The sequence below is a fragment of the Sminthopsis crassicaudata genome, chromosome 4, assembly GCF_048593235.1.
Source record: "Sminthopsis crassicaudata isolate SCR6 chromosome 4, ASM4859323v1, whole genome shotgun sequence".
NCBI lineage: Eukaryota > Metazoa > Chordata > Mammalia > Dasyuromorphia > Dasyuridae > Sminthopsis > Sminthopsis crassicaudata.
Genome location: NC_133620.1, coordinates 312,157,016 through 312,184,277, shown reverse-complemented (window position 1 = coordinate 312,184,277; position 27,262 = coordinate 312,157,016). Strand labels below are relative to the sequence as shown.

Genomic DNA, 27,262 nt, shown 5'->3' with positions numbered 1-27,262 from the left:
AAACATAGGAAAGGCTTTATCTAACTGGACAGAGACAAAAAAACGGAACCCAAAATATACCTGAATACTCAGAATAATCAAAAGAATTCTCTCTTTCTCCCTTTCCCTCTTCTTCCCTCCCTTCTTGCCCTCTCCCCTCTTCTTGTACTTGTATAGTTTTTCAAATTTATAGTACTATCATAGGGTTGAGCCCCCCACACTCACCTAAAATTGAATTGTTAGACTTCACTTAAGCAACATACCTTCTACAGTGAAACCCACCTCCCTCAGTGACCTCTATCCAAACTTGCTCTGGGGTTGAGGCTCCTTTACCAGGAAAAAGAACTAGAAGCAGTCCTTTCCTTGGATCTGTAGCATTTACATGATTCATAGGAGAGCAAATTTTTGCTCCTTCACATCATCTGTGGCTCCCCTCCTAGACCTGGAACTCCTATACTCTTGAAAGTTCTAAGTAGTTCCAACATAGGTAGTTGCCACTCTTACTGCTGTTGGTGTTGTGTCATAGTTCCCTTTTATTGTCCTGACTCAGTTTCCCTAAATTGTCTTGCCTTGGTTTCCCTTGTTCTGCCTCAGTTCCTAATTGTTTTGCTCAATCCAGCAATACCACTCCTCCTTTCTAATCATCATAATCCAGATAAGGAGAAAGACCTATCTTAGACATCATGACCCCAGACCTCCCCTACTTAACAGAATGTCCGGTGCCTCCTCCCACCTTGGTCAGAACCGGATTGATAGACCATTCCTGATCTCAGTGCTCTGACTCTGCCCCTACTTCGTTCTACCCCCTGGTAGCTTGGAGCATATATATGTCATTGAGAATTCACATTGGCTGTTGGATTCTTGGAGACGATAGTCTCGTTCAGCCCTGGGACCAAATCATGGATCCATTTGGTCCCAGCACAATCTCTCCCTTTCAAATAAAATATCTCTATCTTGTCTCAGTTTCTCCAGCATTACATTGGCTCCTGTTCTAGCAATCCCAGCTTATCCCAGGAACTCTTTGCTGTTTTACATCTGCTTCTCTCTGTTGCCATCTCTTAGACAATGGTCTTTGAGTTTCTTTGGGTTTCAATAAAAGCTAGGTAGAGTAGTGGCTAGAGAGCTGGGCCTGGAGTTAGGAAGACTATTCTTCACAAGTTCCAATCTGGCTTCAGACAGTAACTAACTGTGTGATCCTAGGCAAATAATTTAAGCCTGTTTGTCTCAGTTCTCCCTGTAAAATGAGTTGCCAAGAAAACTCCAAATGGGGTCACGAAGAATCAGGCAAAACTGAACAAGAAAAAGAATCACAAGGTTATTGAAACCTCTTTGCAGAAAACAAATTTGTATTAGTCTGAGTAGCTCTGGTTCTCTGCATCTATTTTGCTTTTCAATTCTCTTTTTAAAGGTCAAATCCAAGGTTGTAGTACAGATATTCCATTTAGCTTCAACTTAATTGAGCATCTTCAAATGTAATGTTAAAGGATCAATAGGCATAGAGAACAAGATTAAGTCCTTACTTTGTTAAAGAGATATATATTTCAGAACAAAGGCCTCAGCCATGTAATCTTGTTAACAAGGAGTTAAACTTAACAAGAAATTAACTTTGTCCAAGGATTGTCAAAGGAGATTTTACCAATCTCCAAAATAGGATCCTAGCATTCTGAGCGGGAAAGAATTTATTCAAACATTATATGAACCATGATATAGCAACACTGGCTTTGTTCTCTGTTTCCAAACAGGTCCTATACTTTCCCACTTCTATATTTTATGACTTTGCATTTCGACTCCTGTGAAGACTGAGTTAACACCCTGGATGCCTTGGAATCAGCCAGAGTCAGGATAAGCAAAAGTCCTTGGTCTTTATTCTTGGTCTTTAGAGGTAGAAGTGAAAGGAATGGACACAGGATCTCCCTGACCTTCCTTCTCCTCTCCCGACAAAAGTAACTCTGGCTTGTCTTATTCCATCCCCTAGTCCCTCCTACAATTCTCTGTATACACCAAACGATTGAGCCAGCACAGAATAGTGGGAAGGGTCATTTCCCAAGCATATGCTAATAGAGTATTGTCCAATTGGTAATTAGCCTTAAGTGCTTGGTTGTCCAACCTCAGGGCATCAACTCAGAGTTTCAGCCCTTTATATATCCTACTTTCTTTTGTTTTAGAACTCAGGTGGTCACGCCATCCCTGACTTCTCAGGGAGATGAGAACCCCAAAAAGGAGGTGATCACACCCTCCTTGACTTCTCAGAAAAGGAGGTGAAAACACCGAAAAGGAGGTGATCATGCCCTCCCTGACTTCTCAGGAAGAGAGATGAAAAACACCAAGGGAAGTGGAGAGTCAAGCCAGATATTGTTAGTAGGTTTCTGGGCTGAAGGGTCTTATTAGAAACAATTATGCACAAACCTATCAGCATGGGTTACATAAGCACATAGCAATAACGCAAGGCTATTAGTGATGACTCTCTCACAGCCAGTGCAAGCTCAGTGTGGTGTAACAAACATGAATTGTACATGCAAGTAGTGATATAACAAACAATATGAATCAAAATGGTGTTGTAAAAGATTTCCAGAAGTCCTAGAAGGAGGGTATGTAAACAACAGTCACACATATGCCTTCTTCAGCAGCCAAGATATAGTCCAAAACCAATCTATTGTCCATTGCTTCATGTGTCAGGGAATCCAATGATTCCCACAAGTTTTTGAAGTCCTGCAACAGTCTCTTTATGTGTTAGGGAATCCAATGATTCCTGCAGATTTTGAAGTCCTGCAACAATCTTATTATTTCTCAGAAAATCCAATGATGATTCCTGAAGATTTTGAAGTCCTACAACAGTCTTAATATATCTCAGAGAATCCAGTGATTCGTGAGGGTTTTGAAATCCAACAATTTTTGATATCCATGAATTAAATGCCATAACTGTCATGCTCTTTCAGTGATGGGCACAATCAGCAATGGGACCACCCAATGTTTCTTGGGTTTTCTCTTTCCTTTCAAGGGTCTGCTCCATCTCTCTCCAAAGGACAAGGCGAATATGGCTCGTTGGCACCCATTTGATTCCTTCTCCATCTGTAGAGATACAAGCAAATCCTCTCCCCCAAGCAGTTAACCTATCTGGTCCCTTCCATTCACCACTTTCTGGGTCTCTCCACATCACCTGGTGATTATCTAAAGATAGTGGAGCTGCTCTCACTGGACACTATCCTTCCAGTCTGCCAGAGCCAGTGCATCTTTGTCAAAAATCAAGAAGTTAAAAGTATAAATAGCTAGATTTAGAAGTTCTCTAGGGTTACCTGTGGCTCCCCCTTTCTTTTGTTTTTGGAGGAGCGTCTTAATGTCTCTGTTTCTCCTCTCTACTATTGCCTGTCCTTGAGAATTAAAAGGTATGCCAGTGGTGTGTAAAATCTTAGACTGTGCACAAAACTGTGCAAAATGTTTAGAAGTATATGCAGGTCCATTGTCTGTTTTTATTGCTTGTGGCACACCCATAATTGCAAATGCTTGCTTGTATAAGGAATTCAGTGACTACTTGGGCTGTCTCTTTTGCTTCTGGTATTGCAAAAGGGAATTCTGAAAAAGTGTCTATCACAACATGGATAAAATAAAGATGACCAAAAGATTTAAGATGGGTCACATCCATTTAGCAAATTTCATTAGGTCTCAAACCACAAGGGTTCTTCCCTGGAAAGAGTGTAGGAGCATGGAAAGGAATGCAAGCTGTACAGGCTTTTACTATGCTCCTAGCTTCCTCTCTTGTTATTCCAAATTGCAAATGTAAAGCTCAAGCAGCCTGATGATATTTAAAATGAGATTCTTGGGCTTCCTGAAATAAAGGAGTATTGGCCAACATGGTTAGAAGGCTATCTGCCTTTGAATTACTATTAAAAATGGGACCTGGAAGTCCACTATGAGAGTGGACATTCAAGATATAAATTTTACCTGAATGCTTTCTCGCTTCCTCTTGAAGTTCCTTAAAGAGCTGATATATATTGGAAGCTACAAATTTTATTTGGGCTGTGGCAATTCTTTGTACCACACCTACTGAATAAGCTGAATCAGATATTACATTTATATCTCCTGGATAAGTAAGAGCTAGAATGATTGCATACAATTCATTCTGCTGAGTGGACTGAAAAGGAGTTCTGACTACTCTCTTTATAGTTAAATCACGAGAGTATACAGAACAAATATTATGTTTGAATGTATCTATAAAGATAGTTGGTACTTTAAGAAGAACTTTAGAAACCTTTTCTTCAAGAATCCATTACCAATTATGTCTGGTTATCTTTAATGGAGAACCCCATGTGTAAAATTTGGAGCTGTGGCCAATAAAATTTGTCACCCTGGGATGGTTTCATAGCATACATTAATTTGTGCATTAGTATCAAAGGTATATATCTTGTCAGGTCTTATCCCAGATAATTGTACTGCTAGTTTAATGGTCTTTAATAAAATTCTAGTCACAAGCACTGGGTAAGGAATAAGGCTTTGTTCTGGTTGTGCTGGGAGGTTTACCTACTCTAACACTGTCTCCTTGATGAAGGACTGCTGTGGGTGCCTATTGTGTAGCAAAAACTGATATTTCCAAGGATTTTTGAATGACTCTTTCAATCACATTGGATAACGCCAGTTCACTTCTCTCGAAGCCTCTTGAGCTTCTTTTGTAAGCTGGTGTGGTGAGTTTAAAGCACTGTCTCCCTTTAAAATGTCATCTAATGTTTGCAATTGATAGGTAGCCAAGCCTAACACTGGACACATCCATTGGATATCTCCTATCATTTTCTGAAAGTCAACAGCTTCTCTGTTCTTAAGGAAAGTTTTTGTACTGTAAGACCTTAGGGTATATTTCATATCCTAAATATTGAAAAGGAGCATGTCTTTGAATTTTTTCTGGAGCTATGTGCAATTTATAATTCTTTAGTGTTTCTATGGTCTTTTGTAGACATGCTTCCAACATTTGTTCCTCAGGTGCAGTCCCATTATTATATATATATAATAATGTTACTTTTGGAAATGCTTTTCTTACTGGAGTAAGAGCAGCAACAACATACATTTGACACATAAAAGGGCTGTTTTTCATTCCTTATGGCAAAACTGTCCATTCATATATTTTTTAAAGCTCAGCTAAGTTAACACTGGGCACTAAAAAGGCAAATCTTTTCATATCCTCTTTATCTAGAGGGATAAAATAGAAACAATCCTTAATGTCTATAACTCAAAGAGGCCATTCTCTCTCTTTTCTCCTTTTTTTAAAATTAATTTTATAATTATAACATTTTTTGACAGTACATATGCATGGGTAATTTTTACAACATTATCCCTTGTACTCCCTTCTGTTCTGAATTTTCCCCTCCTTCCCTCCACCTCCTCCTCTAGATGGCAGGCATTCCCTTACATATGAAATATGTTATAGTATATCCTAGATACAATATATATGTGCAGAATCGAATTTTGTTGTTGTTGTTGTTGTTGCTGCAAAGGAAGACTCGGATTCGGAAGGTAAAAATAACCTGGGAAGAAAAACAAAAAATGCAAACAGTTTACACTCATTTCCCAGTGTTCCTTCTCTGGGTGTAACTGATTCTGTCCATCACTGATCAATTGGAACTGGATTAGATCTTCTCTATGTTGAAGATATCCACTTCCATCATAACACATCCTCATACAGTATTATTGTTGAAGTGTATAATGATCTCCTCGTTCTGCAAAGAGGCCATTCTCTAGGCAATTGAGCAGGAGATGGAAGTCCAGACTGAAGAGTTCCCATAGTTTCCACCTGTTCATTTACCTTTCTTAAATCAGTCAACATCCTCCATTTTCCAGATTTCTTTCTTAGAACAAATACTGGGGAATTCCAAGGACTTAGAGAAGGTTGTAAGTGTCCTTGGTCAAGTTGCTCCTGTCCTACATCTAATAAGGCCTGAATTTTATCGTTACCTAAGGGCCACTGTTCTATCCACATTGGTGTATCAGTTTTCCATTAGATAGGAACAGGTGAAAGTTCCTTCAACAATAAAAGTGAAAGCCTTCAACAGCAGTCCTGCCTAAAAAACCAAAGTACTCATTTTTAATCCTAATTGTTGTAAAATGTCTCTTCCCCACAGATTGATAGGGATTTTTTTCAAATATAAAAGAAGTAAAAACTCCTGTTTTGCCTTCAAAAGTCCATCCCAAAGTATAGCATTAACTTCAGCTGCTATTGATCCTCCTAAGCCAGACATGCCTTAATCTTTGGCCAGTGACTAGGCCAGTTGGTTCCTCTAATGGCTGTATGATCTGCACCAGTATCTACCAATCCTTTTAATGGTATGCTATTTATATAGAAAGTGAGCATAGGTCGGTCAGCTGTCACAGCTGCTGTCCAGTATATTCCTGGATGTTGTTGCTTGGAGTCAAAATCTGGGCGACTATCACCAGATTGCTTATTAGGAGTCTATATCAGTAAACTTGATGCTACTACTTCTCCTGGTTGATAAGTCACGCATTGTCTACTTGTATTAGTGATTGGGATATTATCTACACATTCCCCAGTTTCCCACATCAGGGTACTGATGAACATTATTTTGTAAGTACTCTCAGGAGGTGAAATGGTCAAGCCTATTGTGCCTGGAGGCAAGGTATCCATCAGCTGGAGAGGAATAGATTTCACCTCTCCAGGGGTTCTCAATTGTTCCAGCTGCATACAACTCTATTCTCCCCGGTTGTAATCCCTTTCTCCCATCAGATTGCTTCTTGGCTGATTGGTCATGTCTGGGTACTGAACTTCTAGGCACTCTCTGGGTGTAGCATTGGCTGCCATCATGTCCCAAGTATTTTGTGCCTTAGGCCCTGGGGCTGGGCCCCTCATCCTGTTTCCCTGAATCAGTCTAATGGAAGCCTCTGTTGCATTTTGGACATGGGGTATTGGATCTGGTTCTCCCACCATTTTCTCACTCTGTCTTTATGCCAACATTGAGTCTTCAGATGCCCTACTTTACCACATTGAAAGCATTGATGCATCTCTCTGGAAGTCCCTTGCCAAAAAGGACTCTGTCTTCCCATGTTCAGATCTTGGGAAGTCTGCCTCATAGCCTGGCAATAAAAGGTATTTGTGCCCACTGTGGCATAGTGTCTTATGATCTCCTCTAAAGGAGCATCCTTGCGTAGTCCTAGTATAATTCTTCTACAAATCTCATTAGCATTTTCTTTAGCAAATTGCCTTATCATAATGTCTGTTACTGCATTTTCACCATTAATTTGTATGACAGCTGTCTGCAAATGTCCCACAAAATCAGCAAAGGGTTCATTTGGCTCTTGTGCAATTTTTGTGAAGGCTTCACCCTTGTCATTTTTATCTGGGAAAAAAGTTCGTGCTTTGATAGCAGCAGCACCAATTTGCTCATATGCTGCTTTGGGGTAATTAATCTGTACTAAAATGTCTGCATAAGAATCTACACATGTTAATTGGTCATAGGTGATTGGAAGATTAACTCCACTGAATAGTTTGTTGGGCTTGTATCCTACAGAACTCACTATATTCAGAAAGCCACAACAAGTTTTGTCCAGGTTTTAAGCATGTCCTTGCTATAGATTTCCAGTCACTAGGGGTCAAGACTTTATAAGTCAAATTCTGTAATGACATCTTCACATAAGCTGATGTAGCCCCATAAAGAGAGCAAGCCTTTTTCAGGTCTTTGAAGATTTCTATATCAATAGGAGTATATCTTCTACTTTCTGACCTGAAGAGTTAAACTGTTGAATCACAGGATACATTTCTATTTTCAAATCAGCTAAATCCTGCCCTTCTTCTGTGGCTTTAAGTAGTGCCTTTTGCAATCTAGTCATTGGAGGGGGTAATTGCTGGGGGGGAGGTGCTGGTAGTATCACTGCCCCTCCCACTACTCCTCCTCTGTCTATACTGAAAGGTGAAGTTGATGGGGGTGTGTGTCAAGGATCTGCCCTGTAGGTGGAATTGAAACTGCCTAGTGAGAGGGAGAATCATCCTTGAACCTCACTTAATTCCTCATGCTCTCTGGTGATATTGTCATTAATCTGTTCTTTGTCTTCCTCTTTTTCCTCACACTTCCTCATCTGGCTGTTCTTAAAACTTCTTTTTTCTATAACTTGCAGGATTCTTTAAGGCCAGTTGTATTATGTTGTAAATTGTTGGAAATTGAATGAGGACCTTTATCATTGTAGTATTCACATAGTTGATCTACTCCTTCAGTCTCAAATCATTTGCCTAAGTTCCTTGATGAATAACTGGATTGAACAGAGTCCTTTTACAAAGCTTGAATTAATGTACACTGTGTTTGATTGGCTATTTGATTTATTCCTCAATATCAATTGTCATATCCAATACTTTCAACTTCTAGCTTAGTTGATATATTTCTGAAATCTACCCTTTTACTCTTATATTTTTATATTCAAACTCTAGATCTTTTCTGTGAATAACCTCATCTTAGCTTATAGTTAGTTTAAGAAACAAAGCATCTTACCAAGAACTCCACTGACTCACTGAGGAATGCAGGAAAGATTTATTTTACATTCTTACAAGAATAGGTGCCTAGATGACTAAACACACTTTTGAAACTCTAAAGGCAGCATTTTATTTTCTATCCTGCAGCACAAGTCCCTCCCCTGATTTCCCATTAATTGGATGTTACAGAAGTTACACAATCTGAATGTCTATCCTTCATTACATAGTCAGTTCCTGTACCCAAGGAGCTTACATTCTAGAAGGGGGAAGGTAACAGGGAGGCTTAGGCAACGAACAAAAGATTCCCCTCAAATCTCAGGCCAACACTCCAGACCACAAAAGTCAGTTCCTGACCTTAAGGAATTTACATTCTTTTGGAGGAGATAACCTTTACCCTTGATTATTTCTTGATGTTTCTATGGATTTCAACTTCCTAATTTACGTCTCATTTCTCCAATTTAATTTTTATAACTGTGGAAACCCAAAATGCCCATCCATTTTTTCACAGTTAGTAAACAAATTCTCATCTTCTGTCTATATTACATTGTTGTTACATATTACATACATTATTAAGTTAATTATAATTAGATATATCATAGAACAGTTCTGGTATCCATACATTTTCTGGATGCTACAGATTTTCATATTGAAAATAAGTTAAAACTGTCTCAGGACTCTGAGTCAGAGCAATTGTTTCTTAGAATTTGGAGCAAAAAACTCAGCAACTAAATTGCTCCATATGAAAAGGAAGCTCCTTAAAGGGATATTGTTATTCTTATTATGTATAAAACATAGACCATGCCCTCAAAGAGTTTGTTTTCTAGTACAGAGGATATGAAAAGGACACAAATTATTAGAATATGGGGCAAAATATTATAAGCATCTTTGACAGAACCATTATCTACCAAGGTTTTGATGGGGTACAGCTTCTAGGGGAAACAGCAGTGATGAGTTTCCCTGATCTTTTTTTTTTTTCTTTTATGAACTATGTTGGGAGAGAAAAGTCAGAGCAAACAGGAAAAACCATGGGAGATTAAAAAAAAAACCAGAAAAAAAGAAGTAAACATAGCATGTCTTAATTTACATCTAGTCTTTTTTATTCTTTCTGATTGCAGATGGCATTTTTGGTTCAAAGTCTATTGGGATTCCTTTGGATCACTGAACCACTAAGAAGAACCAAGCCTTTCATAGTTGATCATTGCACATTCTTGTTATTATTGTGTACAATGTATTTCTGGTTCTTCTTGTTTTGCTCAGCATCAGTTCATGTAAATCTTTCCAGACCTTTCTATTATCAACTTGTTCATCAATTTTTATACAGCAATAATATTCCTTTATCTTCATATATTATAATTTATTCAGCTATTTCCCAACTGATGGGCATCCATTCCTTTTCCAATTTTTTGCTACCACAAAAAGAGCTGCTACAAACATTTTTTGCACATGTAGATCCTTTTCTCTCCTTTTTGATTTCCTTGGGATACAGACTCAGTAATGGTACTGCTGGGTCAAAGACTATGCACAGTAGGGCTTTTGTTTTAACAATGTGTCTGACAATGATTCTAAAATCTTCTGGCCTTAGGATGGTTCTACAAAAATTGCTGGCTGTCAGATAATATTCTAGTCAGTGATAACCAAATTCCTGAGACAATAGTGAATAGACCACTTTTCAGTTTTATCTCTGGGCCATAAAATTATCATGTTAGTAACATGAAGAATTGTATAAATTTGTCCTATTGCTCCTGGTTATTTACTAAATAATTTTGGAACGTAACCCTCTTCAATTGGCTTTACAATTACAATAAACTTTGTCCCTTGACTTGGATATGGGTTCAAGCCTACAAATTCTTTTTGAGACACCTCATGGTAATGGTCTATAACCTTAGCCTCTTGGGGTCTCCTTTTGAACCTCAACAGTTCTACTTCCCTTTCTGTCCCTCATTCCCAACATGAAATTGGCTAATGTTTTCCCTGAAAGCAACAGAGCTAACTCTGGGACTTGACTGATCAAGGCGAAAGTAGCACCTACCTTAACAAGGCTTCCAGATAGCCACTGACTAGTTCCTGATCATCTAAGGGCTTATAGAATACTTACCTCCATAGTTCGGAGTCTTTGCAAACTTAGTGGTTTGAATGTCCTAAGACTTTGACAGTCATTACTCCCTGCCTTGCTAATTGGAAAAGTTTCCATGTGAAAATGAAGCAGGAGTATAAGTTACATGTACTGTTACATGTACTAAATGCTACAGTAGCCTTATTAAATATAATGTCTGTGTTATGGTTCTGTAAACCTCTTTTTAAAAAAAAAATTGTTAAATGACCTATGAATGCCTCATTTTGTTCCATTGTTGAACTTGAACAAGACATACAAAGAAGTACTGTGGGATTTCAGAGGAGTGATGGATTTTAAAGAGGGGGAAAAAGAAGAAAGATCTTTTAGCCTACTCTCCTCCTTCCAATAATCTCCTGTTTTTTGTCTACTCAAATCCTTTAGGTCCAAGTTGACTTTAGAGTTGAAAGGGTCAGATTCCAGAGTATAGCCAATTCCATTATTTTATGGAATAAAATCATAAAATGTGTCCCAAAGAGAAGAATGGTCTTTAAAAAGTTTTCATAATTGACAGAGCTAGTATTGCATCCAAGTCTTCTGGAGAGGCAGTTTAGTATTAATCTTAGAAAGAACTAGATAAAAGAATGAAAGAACAAATTGAGTAATTAATGAAAAGTATTTAATAAGTGATAACTAGGTCTTAGTGCTAAGCACAATACTAGATACTAGACATAAAATAAAAAATTGAGATATCCCTATCCTCAGGGATCTTATATTTCAATAAGAAAGTGATGTCTTAGTTATTGAGTTTTGCTATCAGTAGTAGATAGAGCGATAGGACAATTGATTATCATATTCTTTCTAGAAACAATATAGAAAGAGGGAGTGGGAAATGGGAGGAGTGCCATAACAATAAAGTACAAAGGTAGATATGAATGTGTGCAGAACATTTATTGCAAAGAGGTAACCAACTGTTATATTTTGAAAGTTCTTTTTTCCCTTTATAGAGTTCTCATGAAATTCTCTTTAGTTAGCTCATGGCTGGACATTGAAATTCAGGGTCCAATATTTTCAAGATGCCATTTCTCAACATCCCTTGAGATGTTATTCTCCAGTGGCTAAATATGTTATCTCTTACTAATCTAGTCTCTATTCCCAGCTGGATGCATTCTCTGCTATCAGTCTAATTTTTTAGATGACATGGTGACTGGGAATTGGAGTGAGGGGAGGTTAGGAAGAGCCCCTCCCCTCCTTGGGTCTTACAAATAGCTTTTAAGAATTCTGAGCAATTAAATTACCAACAAAATTCCAGAGGATGAGTTATGAAACATGCTTCCTACCTTCTGACAGAGGGGAAAGGATTCATTATGCAGATTGAGACATTGTTTTTGGATATGATCAATGCAGATATTTGTTTTGCTTGACTATGCATATTTGTTACAAGGATTTTTTTGTTCTTTTCTTTTTCCCAGTGGGATAGAAAGTGGAAAGAAAATAAATTTTTGTTCACTGAAAAAAATGTAAAATAAAACGAAAACACAAATGTATATTTTGCCTCCCCAATTAATGGACTAAGAGCCTACTCCTTGTGGGTAGAGTTTATGCTATATACTGTTCCTGTTTTCTAGCAGCAAGTAGTAGAATCTTTGTATGAAGTAATTACTCTTGAATATCATATGTGCCTCTAATTCTATCCCTATTCCCTTTATCTCCAGCAAGGTTAAAATGTTGTATATGACTATAACAGAATGATATAATAAAGAAAAATAAGTCTTATAGACCCACAAGGATTCAGAGCAGTATTGTTTGTCTAGCAAACTTTTAGATGCTCTTGAAAATAGAATGTCATTAGGTTAAAAAAAAGGACTTGGGTCAATATTATATTAAATGGGCATCAGTGCTTGATAAAGAAAAGAAATTAGAGTTGTTTGATCAAGGATATAAAATTATGGCGATTTTGGAGGAATTTTGTAGTCTCATGGGCAAACATAAAAGTACTTTGAAGTGCATATATTCTATGGGCAGTTAGGTGGCACAATAAGTAGAATACAGGTCCTGAAGACAGGAGCTCTCACTTTTCTTGAGTTCAAATCTAGCCTCTGATACTTACTGTGTGACCATGGGCAAGTCATTTAATTCTGTTTGTCTCCCTTCCTTACCTATCAAATGAGTTGGAGAAGTAAATGGCAATCCACTCCAATATCTTTGCCAAGACAACCCCAAATGAGATCACAAAGAGTCATACACAACTGAAAAATGATTCTGGCTACTGCACATAACAAATCAATAAATTTTTCATTAACTTGAGATAGTTTCTGCCTCCTGATGTTTACTATCAAACACTTCTTCCCTTCTCTCCTCCCCACACAAGACCTTTCCCAGCATGCCCTGGCCATGAATAGGGTTTATATCTCCTCATAACAAATTTGACTTCTCTTTGTGCTATGTTCAAAAGCTCAGAAGTTTTGTGGGTTGTTGAACAGGAAGTTTACAGACAGGTTTGGACCATCTGGAAGATTAAAGAAAGAGAGTAATAACAGAGGCTTAACTTAGAGCAACTAAACCTTTCCTTTTTTTTAAATGTAATTCTTCCTCAAAAATTGAAAGGATGATGAGGAAGAAAGAGTAGCACTAAATCCCAGCTCAGTATAGCTATAGAATATTAGAATTTAGAGTTACTCTCATTTTATTTGGATGAGTAAACAGGCCAAGAGATTTATACATTCAAGATCCAATGTACATTTAAGTCCAAATCCACCCCTCTTCCCATGAAATAGTGCAGACTCCAAGGTCCACTCAAAATAATACTGGGAGAAAATGATGTGTTCTTTTCTTTCCTAGCACCTTTGCAGGTAGCCTATTTTGACTATCTCTCTGCCTCTAACCTCTTTCTGTGTATATGGGATAATGCTAATGTTATGTCATATTGCTGCTGAGTTCTACTCTAGGTTTAGTTGTTCCATCTATTTCAGGAAGGAAGTTTAATTGTTACATAGGACTTGGAGAAGAGCTGTGGGTAGAATGGGCTGGTCCAGCAATGCCACTTATTCCATACACTGGGAAAGAACTTTAAGCTCTAAGGACTGTGCCTTCTGCTTACTTTTCTTTAGCATTAAATTTGCAGTAGCAATAAAGAAACACTTGAAACAACAAAGCCTTGGTAGACAGAAGCTCATCTTTCCTCCTGTTGTCACTGCCTCATTTACTGTTGCTAAGATAGCTCCTGCAGGCTTTTGTTCAATTAAGATATCTTATGCTTGATGCATCGTGCTCACAATGGGGTGCAAGGATTTTGTAATACTTCACATATGTGCTTCCTTTTTGTCTCTGGCTGTTTATAAACTCCAGTTTTGAACAAGGATAACAATAGACTAGGAACCATTGGGAGAGAAAAGATAAGACACTAAGGAAAAGAACTTATACTGTATTAATTCAACAAATATTTTTAAAGTACCTACTGTGTGCAAAAGCCCAATGTTAGAAACTTGTTGAGGTAGGGGGGTGGGGTATGTACAGAGACAGAAAGAGTTGAATAGCTGTCTCAATCCCCAAGAAATTGACAGTTTATGAGTGTGGAACACAACATAGCATTCTTACTCTTTCTGTTGTTATTTGTTTGCATTATCCTTTCTTTCTCAGTTTTTCTTTTTCTTCCTTCTTGATCTGATTTTTCTTGTGCAACAAGATAACTGTCTAAATATGTATATTTAACATGTATTGGACTACCTGCCATCTAGGGGAGGGAGTGTGAGGAAGGAGGGTAAAATTTGGAACGGAAGGTTTTTCAAGGGTCAATGTTGAAAAAATTACCCATGCATATGCCTTGTAAATAAAAAGTTTTAATTAAAAAAAAAAGAAATTCACAGTTTAGAAGCAGAGCACAGACAGTTATGAAAATAAGCATAAAACATAATGGATCTTGAGAAGTGCTTAAGAGAAATACATGATTGGAGATATCAAGGAAACTTCATGAAGGAGGTGGCATTAGATTTGAGTCTTATGGGATTTCAACAAGCAGAAATGATGCTGAGAACATTTCAGGTGTAGGGAATTGGAACAAAGTTAAAAGATTTAAGAAAAAAGAAAAGGGTCTCAGGAAGCCCTGCAAAGAGTTCTATATGAAATGGATTATAAAGTTTTTGGAAAGTAGTGTAAGACAAACCTAACTTTTATTTTTTATTTCCTATGAAAAAAATTTACTTCAAAGGTGTAATCACAAATATATAAACTTATTCCTCAATAAGTGGGACTTAATTTCCTCCCTCCTTATACTAACTAAGTCTCTGAGGAAGTGAAAGAGGTGATATTCATAACTCAGCTCAGTTCCTGTGGATGCTGTGGTTATTCAGTTATTTCTTACTGCATACTCAGGGCAAGCACATTGCCTATTTCTTCCTGTTGAAATTTGCCATCTCCTGACAAATAGTGGCACATTTCATTGGGGATTGGTGAGGTGGGGAGGTAAAAGAGCAGGTCTCCTTGGTCTGATTGGAGGTGTTCTCTATTTTTTACTTTTTAAAGTTGTTTTATTTTATTTTTCCTTCCTACTTGCTTGGGTTAGAACAGGATTTTTACAACTATAAAGCAAGTGATAATCTAGAATAAACTCTAAAATGTCACTTGTTCTAACTTTTTATTTGAAAGTAACTGTACCCTCCAGGCCCAGCATTTATGTTAAGCCTAGATCTTCACAAAAGGGCTGAGTTTTAGGGCCGAGTTTTAGGGACTGAAGGGACATTTTACATAGTATTTATCAGGTTACTAAAATTGTGCCACAGATTGTGTGAGACTTTTTACCTCAAGGAACTGGGGGAGATATTTAAAGGGACAATGTGTGAGCCTTTCCAGGATTCAGAGAACTTCCTAGAATGGTTATATGGATGTAGTGGGTATAGGGCATGGCCCGGCTGTAGCACCTATGTATGTCCTTCACTTTCTGTGCTGTTTCATTTCCCTCAATCCATATCTCCCTCTAATTGGTAGTTCTAAGGGTTTTGTCAAAGAGTAAGTCAGTCAGTGATACCTCATGGCTAATGCTTCCAGGGATATACTCCTACGACTCAACATAATACCCCCTGAGCCCCAGACTGAGCTTTTTATTTACAGAATTCAATCACAATGATTCCATCAAGTCTTTCTTTCTTTCCTTTTGTTTCTCCCTAAGAACCTATTTTTATTTGGGTAGTAGGTATCATTTGTAACCAAGATGGAATTCACAGTATTATGTAAAAATATGTCTACTTGTACAGGAATTTGTAATTAATTGTAAATATACATTAGTTTCTAAGGTCTTGTTCTCATTCAGTTGTTCCCTCCCAATCCAATCAAATGACACTCCCCCTCCAGTTTCAGCAAGACCATTCTCTCCAAAACAATTTTAAAATTAAAGGACTGATAATGATGAGAGTTAGGGAAGAGGGAATCCCCTTTTGGGTTGGTGCAAAGATAGTCGTGTGACAGCGCAGAATCCCCTGTAAATGAATTTACAGGCCCGAAAACCTAGATTGATAAAAAGGGTTTATTGTAAGGATTTGGAAGTAAGGTTTAATTAGTAAAGTTGAGGGTAGAGATAAAAGGGCACCGGATTAGGTCTGGTGGGCAGAAACCCTTGGCATGACCCACATAAGGATGCCATGCTTAGGACTTCTGCAAACGTGGACTCCAAAGTAGCCCCTTTTATAAAGATCTTGAAGGTGGGTGGAGTCCCAGGCTGCAGTCGGGTTTTCAGCCAGGGTCATCATTGAATAGAATTCAATGGGTTTAAACTGTGGGGGCTGGGAAAACTCAAGTTAGCTCAGATCCGGTGGGAGATAGGGAAAGCCCAGTGACCAGGTTTTGTAAATCAAAGATCAGCCATGGGGAGGGTTTCTTAAAGGGACCTCATCCCCCATCAATAATACCAGTTAACTAAGAAAGTCTGCCAATAGCATCATGTGTCACTGGAGAGTATTGTTGAAGAAAATAGAGTTTTGACTTTAAATGATACTGAATTATTTAAAAGTTATTTTCAGTAAAAAGGGGCACTAATTTTTGAAAGGAAATTTACTCCTTATAGATAACTATTGAGCCAATATGGCTGATTAACATGTTCATTAGTAGAAAGTAATTTAGTACAATAACAACTGACTTAATAAAGTGCATAAAGTTAGATTACAGTTGGTTTTGCAATAATTATTTGAGAAGTTATTGTAATTTTTTTTAGTTATTGTAATTTTTAATCCATATTGTTGAAGGCCCATTAAAGTTCAAGTTCACCATTGTTTCTTTTCTGTACTGTAGCTGTCAAGCATTATACAAGAGACCTTGCTGTTTAACTATTTTGCTATTTAAACTATATTTCAAAGGTAAGAATTTTTTTTGTTGTTTGTTTTTTTACTGAGGCAATTGGGATTAAGTGACTTGCCCAGGGTCACACATCTAGGAAGTGTTAAGTGTCTGAGACCAGATTTGAACTCGGGTCCTCCTGACTTCAGGGCTGGTGCTCTATCCACTGTATCATCTAGCTGCCCCTGGTAAGTGATTTTTAAAAAATAATGAAAAATTAGTTTTTGATTAAAAAATAATAATAAAGGAGTAAAGGGGAGAAAATGCATCATTATCTCATCTAAGCTGCACATCCTAATTCTCACAGGGGACAAGCTAATTGAGGAGATGGGATATTGCATTGGGGGTTGTCTGCTTTGGGGCACAGCTATAGGAGGGTTACTGGTAGATGGCATTCCAAGCCCTGGAAGAGGGGAGGGAGAAACAGTATAAGTTGGCAGCAATCATGGAGATGGAAAATTGGGGCTATATGTTGGTGGGAGAGGATATCCAAGCAGTTGGTGGGGGTGTTAGATAGTGGAAATGATTCTGGGGGAGGTGGGTCAGCCAATGGGGAGTTAAGAAAATATATATCAGAATGGTATGGCAAGTGAATGGTCCAAATGCTGGAGACTTCATGGGCTGGTTCTTCTTGTCTTCATCTTGGATGTCTTGACATGCAGGAATTTGTAGTTGATGTTCCAGTGATATTGCTGCAGAATGGTGGGGGTGGGAATGATGAGAAAGGTGAAGTGGCTGATGTCTAGGGACAAGTTGACTTATTGGAGGAATCTGAATTTTTGGTAGATCTCTAGCCTCTGTCTTGCTGATCTGCTTGCCCTTTCCCATTAAAACTGCAGCTGCCTCAGAGTTGACATGTTTTGGAGGTGGGATATACAGGTAGTATTGGTAGGATTGTAGTATCTTTTGGGGGGATTTTAGATGGTGATGGTTCTGCTTTCTTATGTCTTCCTTAAGAGATACAATCACTGATGATTTAACCTGCCTGGTAGGTCTAAGCTAAGGAGATGGTTTCTTAGATTGTTAATACTTGCTGCTTTTGCTACTGCTGAGCTCTGCTCTGATTCTTTCTGTTCTGTTCTTGCTGTTACTGTTCAGAACTTTGAGATTGCTGCAACTGCTATATTGAGGATGCTAAAGAAATGGTGGTTGCTGCAATTGATGGGAATTATTGTTAAATCCAATCTAGCTCCCTCAGGATCAGCTAGAGTCAGGATATTAAAGAAAGTCCTTGGTTTTTAGTGGGAAAAGTGAAGGAGATAGACAAACTGCCAAGGGGCTCACCACCAACTTCTCTTCTCCTCATCCTTCCACAAAGTGAGTTCTTGTCTCTCTCACCCCACCCTCTAATACTTGCCTATAGTTATCTTAACATCAAACATTGAGCCAGCACAAATGGTGAGAACAGCCATTTTTCCAAACATATGCTAATAGAGTCATTGCCTCATATGGAATAGGTAATTAGCCTTAAGTGCTGGGTTGTCTGATTCAAGTACACCTTTTCATAGTTTCAGCCCTTTACAAATTATGATGAGGCACCTGCTGTTTTCCTTGTGAATAGAAGTCCCGGATCTGTTGGCAATGTCTTCTAGTACATCAATAGGTACATTTCAGACAAGCAGTTCCCAGCATCTCTGTACATTTGATGTCCATTCCTGTATTTCAAATTCACATAGTTTGCCAAATATGATTGTGATTGCTATAATCTCAGATTCCCATTGTAGTGATAATGTAGTCCACAAGCTGTCATTTACAATGCCTGTTGAATCAATTTTTGAATTTTGTTTTTATCACCTTAGAATTGTTTGTCATATTTGAAGATGAATTAGTAGGGTTGTTCCATTTGCAAATCAAACTGTGTAGTCTGCAATAAGGTCCTTTCTAGAATCATAACTTCTTCTTTTGGGTCAACTCCAAACTGACCAAATTATAACTCTTTTATAAACTACGAACTATTTTGATAAAATCTTTACATTTTTTTTGTAGTTTCTTTTACTTTCCCTGCCAAAAAAAGACCAATACTCACTCCTGTCACATAACTTGGAAATTGAATGAACCATATGGAAGCAACAAAATAAATTATTCCAGTAGCCAGGATATCATTGTGCAGTCCTAAATGGGTTCCTACATCAAAAATGAATCTGGGGGGGAAGCTAGGTAGTGCAGTAGATAGAGCACTAGCTCTGAAGTCAAGAGGACCTCAGTTCAAATCTGGTCTCAGGCACTTAACATTTCCAAGTGTGTGAACCTGGGGCAAGTCACTTAATTCCAATTGCCTAAGGGGAAAAAAAATAGCAAAAAGCAACCCTCTCAGTGGTACCAGGTTTTAGGTAGATGGCTCTAGTCCATTTAATTGTAGAGGCAGTGATTCAAATCTTTTTTTTTTTTTTTTTTTCATAGCATGGTTTTGTGCAGCCCAGGTTTGCTGAAGTTACTGAAGATCTGGACTTTTCTTTATCCTCCTTCATTTATTGAAGTATACTTGTTTATTCAAAAGATTTCCTGAAAATGTCAGAATTCCACCACCCTGTGAAATCTTCTTGATACTTCTCACAGTCAAGGAGGAAATAATGATAGAGTGGTAAGGAGCACAGCATCTTATTTGAGGGAAATGCCAACAATCAGAGGACATGAAATATTTTCTGAATGAGAAGGCAAAACCAAGAATAATCATATATGGCATTTACTCACTAGGAGGAAAAAAATTAGGAATAATCAAAACAACAATCTGATACAAATTAAATTAATTCTCTCACCAATCAACCATTTACTCCTCTTTGGAGGAGGGAAGAGAAAGTGGATATAAATTTATAGAAATCTAGCAGTGAGGTATTTAAATAAAGAAATCAAAGTATCTGAAGCAATCCAATTTTGGACTACATACAGAACTAAATGTCTGGTCTCTTCAGGGAACAATATGCACTACACATCATCTACTCTTCTTTTCAGTCTCTTCTTTCTCCTGGAAGAATCCGTCAGTAAACAAGCATTTTTTAAATACTTACATAAGTATTAAGAACTGTGCTAGGAACTGGGGATGTACGAATAAATAATGAAGCAATCATTGCTCTCAAGCTATTTACATTTAAATGAGGGAGACAAGAACATGTATAAATACCTATGCATAAATATAAAATGCATAAATGCAAAAATATATCACTACATGAATTATGGAGAGTGCAATGGAACAATCACCTCTTTATTATTAGAAACCATGCTTCTCGATTACATAATTGTGGTCAAATTCTGATTATCCTCACAAAAATAATTTAGCAATAGATTTCTGTCATTGTAGTTCAATGTGACTCTTTTCTACACGTTGTATGGTTGAGCTAGTATGAAAGGGGAACTTGTTGAGGAATTCAGGGTCTCAGAATCTATCAAGATGGAGGCAACATATTTTGTTTTGTTCTCATAAGGGTTCACTGTGTTCCTTAGTATAAAGTTATAAGATGGTTCAGCCATTCTGGAAAAGCAGTTAGGAATTGAACTGTCATTAATAAGTGTTCCAATTTCATGTTCATGGGCTCTGAATTTCCTTTCTTTAATCATGTGCTTTCATTATTTATGTATTTATTAATCACTCTTGCTCTCATTCATTGGTCAATAATAGATCCCACAGAACCCAAAACTCACTTGGTTATTGCTTGAGTTCTGATGACTCAGAGTAAGTGTAAATAGCAATTATTTCTGTTTTGGCCAGAAACCCTGAGGGGCTCTTTACCTCCCAGATTGATTTTACTTTTTGACTAGATAAGAGGTCATTCTTTGCTTGACTTTTTATAGCCTTAATCACTGAACGTGTGTTGCCTCAAATAACAGAAGACTTTAGCTTAAAAAAGTCAAAGTATCCCTTGGCATCCAGGGCCACTGTCTATATTGGACCACTGAACCCAGAGTTCTCCAGATGGCTCCAGAGAGGAAAGTGAGGCAGTTGATCTTGCATTCCCTCCCTCACTTAATCCAATTTACTGACATGTCATGGCATCACCTCCCTGATGTAATTGTCTTCTAGAATAAAGGACAGACAACAACATGTTTCCTTTAGATCTTGTAACTCCTTACTATATTCTTTACCTTCACCATGATACATATCCAATCTTTTGTCAAATCTTGTAGTTCCACCCTTCACTTTTTTGTGTATATCCCTTTGTTTCCATTCATGTAGCCACAGCTATAGAATATCAACTCTTGCCTGGAATATTTCAGCAGCCTTATAATCTGCTTCCATGCCTTAAGTTTCTTTGTACTCTACTCAGCTGCCCAAGTGAGTTTTTTAAAACATGATCTGATTATGTAACATATCCCAATCAATAACTTTTAGCAACTTTTTATTCCCTATAGGATTAAATATTCACTCTTTTTTGGGGGGACTTAAAGCTATACTTAGCCTCTGGATTTTTTTCTATTTTTTTATTCTTCTTATACTTTACTTCTCTTCCCAAATAGTGGAAGCTTTATTATTATTATTATTTATTATTATTATTAGAGTTTTATTAGCCATTTTACTGTTTCTCATCACATTATACTCTGAATTTGTACTATCTCTCATACTGAGAATACTATCCTTCCCTCTGATTCTTAGCCTCCAATTTAAAAAAAAAAGGCTCAAGTTGCATCTATTTATGTAAAAATATTTATAGAAGTTTTTTTGTGTGTGTGGTAGATAAGAATTGGAAATCAAAGGGATGACCATCAACTAGGGAATGGCTAAACAAGCTGTGGTATATAGTTGTGATGAAATATTATTGTGGTATAAGAAATGACAAGCTAAAATGGGACAAATGTTTAGAAAAGAGATTTCTCCACCAAAAGAAAAATGTGTTGAAAACTTGGTTAGACTGATAAAAAAATCAAGGTTTAATTGTAACTTGGGAGCAGACCATTGAACTTTTAGAAACAGTATAGTATACATCTCCTTGGTTCTCTAAGGAAAAAAAAAATAGATCTAGAGGAGTGGAAATTAGTAGGAGAAGCAACTATGTCAATATTACAATGATAATGGACCTGACTCAATTTCCAAAGAAACACTTTATACATATAATTTAATACAACTGGCTTTAAGAAATTATATAAGTTATGGAACATGGAAAAAGAAGAAAAAAGCAGGAGGGAGAGGATCCAGACAAACGTGGTGAAGAATCAGATAAGAATGGAGTTAAATACAATTCTGAGTGTAGAGCTTCACAGCAGAAGCCATTTGGGCATTCCCCATCCCCTGACCTACTTCCCTTAATTATCCCTTCATGGGTGGAGGCAGAAGGAGGAGGGGAAGAGGCAGAAACACAATCAGCACCACCTATGAAGCAGCCTTTGACAATATTACAAAAGGCATGGGTTAAGGCAAAAAAAAAAAAAAAAAAAGATATATCTGACTTAAAAATAAATGCATACCCTGTGATTGAAGAGCTTGATTTTTAAGGTCAACAATGGAGAAGATACACTCCTTATGATGTGGAAAAAAATTAAGGATTTAAAAAGGTTGCACTTTTTATGGGGCTACATCATCTTATGTTAAGATGTTACTAGAGAATTTGGCTTATGAAATTTTAACCCCTAGTGATTGGAAATCTATAGCAAGGACATTTTTCGAACCTGGAAAAAACTTGTGGCTTTCGGAGTATAGTGAATTATGCAGGATACAAGCCCAACACAATAAGCAAACTGGAGTTAACATACAAGTCACCTTTGACCAACTAGAATGTGAAGGGTCAGTAAACAGACAAATCAGCACAGACTAATTACCCCATAGTAACATATGAACAAATTGCTACTGCTGCAATAAAAGCTTGGGGCATCCTCCCAGGGATAGATTGAGGGGAAGCCTTCACAAAAATAGAACAATATCCCAATGAACCTTTTGCTAATTTTGTGGGACGTTTGCAAACAGCTGTCACAAGAACCATTGGAGAAAATATAGCTACAAGAATTATGATCAGACAACTGGCTAAGGAAAATGCTAATGAAGTTTGCAGAAGAATTACATGGAGACTACACAAAGATGCTCCTTTAGAGGAGCTCATAAGACACTGTGCCACACAGTGGGCACAAATGCTTATTATACCCAGACTATGGTAAACAATGGAAGACAGGATCCCTCTTGGCAAGGGACTTCTAGAGAAACTCGTTGATGCTTTCAGTGTGGAAAAATTGGACATCTGAAAGCCCAATGAAGGTATAGGGATTGAATGAGAGGACAGGTGAGAGAGTAAGACCTAAAACCCCATGTCCAAAATACCACAAGGGCTTCCATTGGGCCTCAGACTGTAGATTGACCCAGGCAATTAAGAGGCCCCCGGGGCCCAGCTACAAGATATCAAATGAAAAGACAGGATGGCAGCCGAAGTTACACCTTTAGAACTTCAGGACTCTTATATGATCAATGAGCAGAAAAGTGATCAGATGAGAGAAAGGGATCAATCAGCCAAAAAGCAATCATACGGGATAAAGGGATAACAATTGGAGAGAATATAGACTTTTTTAACCCAACAGAAGGGCAGTGTCCAGTGTAAGCAGCTCCAATGTAATTGCCAGATGATAAGGAGAGATCTGGAAAGTGGTAAAATAAAAGGGACTAGATAGGTTAACTGCTTGGGAGAAAGGGTTTGCTTGTATCTTTAGAGATGGAGAAGGAATCAGATGGGTGCCAACAAGCACCTGGAGAGAGACAGAAAAAGAGAAAAACCTTGAAACAACATCTGACACTAAAAGAGCATGGCTGATAATGAGACTTTTAAAGAACTTTAAAACCAGCAGGAATCATTAGATTTCCTGAGATTAAAACATTGTTGATAAGATTGTTGCAGGACTTGAAAACCATCAAGAATCATTGGACTCCCTAATGCATAATAAGTCAATTGCAGGACTTCAAAACTTGCAGGAATAATTGGATTCTCTACACATGTAAAATAATGGACAATAGATTCCTTTTGGGCTATTTCTAGACTTATGGACATGTACAAATCCTCATTCTGAATTATGTTATTTGTTATATCACTACTAGCCTGTGTAATATTGCTATGTGCTTATGTAATTTATGTAATTATGTATAATACCTACCTACCATATTGATAGATTTACATATACCTGTTTTAAGAGTGAGACCCTTCAGAAACCAGCTAATCTGATTTGATTTCCCATTTCCTTTGGTGTTTTCATTTCCCTTCCTGAGACATCAGGAAGAGTGTGACCACCTCCTTTTTTGGTGATTCCACCCCTTTTATGAAGAGTCAGGGAAGGCATGATCACCTCCTTTTTGGGGTTCTTGCCTCCTTGAGAAGTCAGGGAGGCCATGACCATCTATGTTCTGAAACTAAAGAAAGAGCGAGATGTTATGGGCCAGAACTCTGAACTTGAAACAAAGAATTCTTACAAGGTACTAAGTCAGTGGAATTGATAGAGACAACAGTTATCTAATTTAGCATGGTTCAGTATGATTGATTTAATCCTACAAGGAGATGTTATGGGTCAGACCTTGAAACAAGATACTAAGTGGAATTGAAGAGCCAGTGGTTAAATCTAGTTTAGCATTGATTTAATCCTACAACAAATAATGGTTTCCTAGTGATATAATGATTGCTTTGTACTCAGTGTGGGGCATATAAGTTAGAAGCCTCAGCCAGGGAGATTCAGAGATTCAAAGAAGTGGACAGAAGGCTGGAGGCTGAAGGCTGGAGCCCAAGCCCAAGCCCTTGGACTCAAACGGATTCATCCCATCTCACATCACTTTGGTGGCAGGCTCTCCTCCTTCGCTTCCCCACTGAAACCAAGGCTCCAGAAGGCCCCCAGAAAACTAGCCAAGCTCCAAGTTAAGGAGATAAGACTATGAAGGAGATAATAAAAGATTTGGACTTTAACACCTGGCTGCACTTGTGGTGACTACTGAACTGAAACAAAAGCTGCCTCCAGAGGCCCCAAGAAAACTTCAGAGAACATTACATTTTAGAGAGAATATTACATAGAATAGTTTCAGAAAAAATGGAAAGATTTACATGAAGTGATTAAAAGTGAAGTGAGGAGAACCAGAAGAATATTGTACACAGTAACAGCAATATTGTATAATGAAAAACTATGAATGATTGAGCTATTTTCAGGAATACAATCATCCAAGAAAATGCCCAAAGACTAGTGATGAAATATATTATCTACCTCAAGAGAAAGAACTGATACTCTTTGACTATAAACTGAAGCATGCTATTTCCACTTTCTTTCATTCTTTTTCTTTTATTCCAGTTTTATTGTACAAAAAGAGAGATATTTTGCATGATTATATATGAATAACCTATATCTGATTGCTTACTGTCCCAGGGAAGAGAAAAAAATGAAGGCAGGGATAGGATTTGGAACTCAAAACTTAAAAGAAAAAATTTTTAAAGGTTTTAACATTTAATTTGAGGAAAAATAAAGTTTTACACATGAGAAAAAAGATGCATTCTGTACCCCATTTTCTGTAAGAAGACTTTCTCGATCCTCTCCATTGGTAGTCACTTGGAGATTATCTTCCAGTTACCCTGTATATCTTTTGTACATGCAGTTATTTATTATGTTGTATTTCAAAATATATTTGTGAACATCTTCATTGGAAAATAAGTTCCGGGGCAGCTAGGTGGCGCTAGCCTTGAATTCAGGAGGACCCGAGTTCAAATCTGGTCTCAGACACTTAACACTTCCTAGCTGTGTGACCCTGGGCAAGTCACTTAACCCCAGCCTGAAAAAAAAAAAAAAGAAAAAAGAAAATAAGTTCCTTGAGCTTAGGGATTATTTCATTCTTTATACAGTATTTGTATTTCCAATATTGAGCACAGTGTCTATCGATATACGTGAATTTTTAATGAAGTTTTTCAGTTATGTCTGACTTTGTGTGACCCTGTTTAGGGTTTCTTGGCAAAGGTATTGGAATGGTTTGTCATTTCCTTTCCCAGCTCATTTGACAGATGAGGAAACTGAGGCAAACAGGAATAAGTGACTTACCCAAGGTCACACAGCTAGTACGTGTCTGAAGTCAGGCTTACATCATTGAGTCTTTCTGACTACAGGCCCAGCACTTTATCCATTGTGCCACCTAATTTATTAATATTTATTGATTAATTGTTATAATGCACTATACTATACATCTTGTGAATTTGTATATATCTACACACATATGTAAATATACACACATACACACACATTTACATGTGTATATGCAGTACAACTGCAAAGACTTCTTGTTAGAATTCTTACAAGGTGCTAAGTCAGTGGAATTGATAGAGACGATGGTTGTTTAGCAGGGTGCTTAACAGTTCACTACTGTACTTAGTACTTATTAGAGTTCACACCTTTAAGAGAGCATATATAAGTTAGGAGCCTCAGCCAGGATTGACTTCGGGAGATTCAGAGCCAGGATTCTGTCTAGTCGATTCACAAGTCAGGCAGAATGAAGGAAGACAGAGAAATGGTGGCATGCTGTCTTGTGGAGAGCACTGAAACCAAGATCTAGAAAGCCTCCAGAAAAGCTAGCCGAGTCCCAAGTGAAGGAAAGAGAAAATAAAGGATTTGGACTTTAACTCCTGCCTTCATTTGAGGTGATTATTACATTGAACTAAACTAAGGCTGCCTCTAGAAGCTCGCCAAGAAGCCTGCCCCCAGAAAACATTATGTTAAAGAGAAGAACATTACAACTTCTCCCTCAGTTCTTTCCTACTTCTGTATTTGTATGCTTCAGGATACAAATCACAGAATCCTGAGTCTCTCCTTACACACACCCATCTTGTCATTTGGGAGTTGTAGAATTAAAACCTGTTAGATTTTTACTTTAGTGCTCCCACATGAAACAGAAAGAAAGTTGGGAGCCTGGGGCTTTAACTTTTATATTAATTTGGGAATTTAAAGCACACATACCTATCATTCTCAAAAAGCCTTTTATAGTTCTTCAGAAGCTTTTAACTCCAGAGATTCTCATATCCCAGGTGGGATCCCTAGAGTGGGCTCATTAAATCACTAGCTAATACCAGGATAATTAAATGTTTCTGACACTTGTTTTTTTTAGAGAGAAATCTTGGAAGTTCTGTGTGTTTTATTAAAACCTTTTAATCATCACAATGTCTTAGAATAAGTGAATCACTGTTAGCAGTTGAGATTAGCAACTTCAACATTAGTCTAATCAAATTAGAATTGGAGGAAATATTCAATCTTTAAATGATATCCATTTTAAGACATGAGTTATATGTATTATTACAAATTTGTTTCAGTTAATTAAAAAAGAGAACAGCTTTCAAGTAATTTACTAGTGTTTATGCATTTTTATCCCAGAATGGTCTCTGTGCAAATGTTAAATTCAGCTACCATATTATTTTCCATTATCATTGACTACAAAGTAGCATCATCATTGACCTTGATGTTTTTGTCATTAAGATGAAGACTCCAATAATGATAAGGGCTGGGAAACTGATCTCTTGGCTTCTGTGAAGTAG

At 37.5% G+C, this 27,262-nt stretch overlaps 2 pseudogenes; both read right to left on the bottom strand.

Moving 5' to 3' along the window:
• Nucleotides 1–12,975: 12,975 nt before the first annotated feature.
• On the bottom strand, nt 12,976–18,223 carry LOC141540776 (cyclin-K-like; annotated as a pseudogene).
• Nucleotides 18,224–18,329: 106 nt separating this feature from the next.
• LOC141540775 (cyclin-K pseudogene) lies at nt 18,330–25,288 on the bottom strand (annotated as a pseudogene).
• Nucleotides 25,289–27,262: the final 1,974 nt, after the last annotated feature.